This window comes from Muntiacus reevesi, chromosome 10, assembly GCF_963930625.1.
Source record: "Muntiacus reevesi chromosome 10, mMunRee1.1, whole genome shotgun sequence".
Classification (NCBI taxonomy): Eukaryota; Metazoa; Chordata; class Mammalia; order Artiodactyla; family Cervidae; genus Muntiacus; species Muntiacus reevesi.
In genome coordinates, this window is record NC_089258.1 from 83,089,925 (window position 1) to 83,091,974 (window position 2,050).

Here is a 2,050-nt window from a genome sequence, read left to right on the forward strand (position 1 = left end):
GCATGACTGGTAGTTGGAAAAATGAAAATACAAATAGATACTATTTTTGTTTAATCAATTTGGCAATGGCTCAGTGGTAAAGATCAGTCTGAAATGCAGGAGACGCAAGAGATGCATGTTCAATCCCTGGGTTAAGAAGATCCCCTGGAGTAGGAAATGGCAACCCACTCCAGTATTCTTAGCTGGAAAATTCCATGGACAGAGGAGCCTGGCGCGCTGCAGTCTCTAGGTTGCAAAGAGTCGGACAGCACTGAATGAATGAGCGCACGCAGCCCAGGGCGCGGGGCTAAGCGGATGGCTCAGCGGCAAAAGCAGAAAGAAAGCCCAGAGGAAGCCCGCACACCTACGCGTCTTACCTTTGAAAAAGGAGGCGAGGACATACACTGGAAAAAAGGCCGTCTGTTCACTAACTGGTGCTGAAGAGCCGCACAGCTGCATGTAAAAGAAGGAAATTAGCACGCTTTCTAACACCAGACACGAAAATAAACTCAAAGTGGGTTGAAGACCTAAATGTAAGACCAGAAACTATAAAACTCTTAGAGGAAAACATAGGCAGGACACTGTGGGACGTAAATTGCAGCAAACCTTCTATGACCCACCTCCTAGAGTAATGAAAATAAAAACAAAAATAAACAAATGGGGCCTCATTAAACTTAAAAAGTGTTTGCATGGGAAAGGAAACCATAAAGGAGATGAAAAGACGACCCTCAGAATGTGAGAAAATAATTGCAAATGAAGTAACTGACAAAGGATTAATCCCCAAAATATACAAGTAGGTCATGCAGCTCAATATCAAGCAAACAACCTAATCAAAAAATGGGCAGAATACCTAAACAGACATTTCTCCAAAGAAGACACACAGATGGCCAAGAAACACATGAAAAATATTCAGCATCGCTGATTATTAGAGAAATGCAAATCAAAACAAAAATGAGGGATCTCTTCACACCAGTCAGAATGGCCATCATCAAAATATCTGCAAACAGTAAATGCTGGAGAGGGTGTGGAGAAAAGAGAACCTTCTTGTACTGCTGGGGGAATTTACTGGTGGGAATGTAACTGGATACAGCCAGCAGGAGACCAGTGTGGAGATTTCTTTAAAAACTAGGAGTAAAACTACCATATGACCCAACAAACCCACTACTGGGCATATCCTCTGAGAAAACCATAATTTAAAGAAGATACATGTACCCCAGTGTTCATTCCAGCATTGTTTACAATAGCCACGACATGGAAGCCACCTAGCTGTCCACTGAATGGATAAAGAAATTGTGGTAAATACATACAAAGGAATACTACTCAGCCATAAGGAGGAATGGATCTGAGTCAGTTCTAGCGAGGTGGATGAACCCAGAGCCTGCTATACAGAGTGAGGTAAGTCAGAAGGAGAAGAATAAAAATCGTATAATGACACGTGTATGAAATCTAGAAAAACGGTACCGATGAACCTATCTGCAGGGAGAAATAGAGACGCAGACCGTGTCCTCACTTGTGGACACAGTGAGGGCAGGAGCGGGTCGGCCGAACTGAGAGCGTGGCTTTGAAGCACACACGTCACCACGTGGGAAACAGATAGATAGTGGGAAGCTTCGGTAAACACAGGGCGCTCAGCCCGGTGGGGATCACCCCGAGGCTGGGGTGGGGTGAGGGGCGGGAGGGAGGCTCTGCGGGGAGGGGCCGCATGCACACTCATGGCTGATCCAACTCATTGCGAGGCAGAAATCAACGCAACCTTGTAAAGCAATCACCTTCCAATTAAAAATTAAAAAAAAAACAAAAAACGCTGTACATAGGACTGGAAAAATAATGAGTGTATTCAAATGTTAACTTTTTTTGGATGTGCCCCATTTTTAAAGTCTTTATTGAATTTGTTACAATATTGCATCTGTTTTATGGGTTGTTGCTTGGCCAGGAGGCGTGTGATCAAATTCTCTTGGCTCCCCGACGAGGCATGGAACCCCTACTCCTGTATTGGGAGGTAAAATCTTAACAACTGAATCACCAAGGGAAGTCCTCAATTTTCTCTAATTCTGAATATTGGATTTTTGGG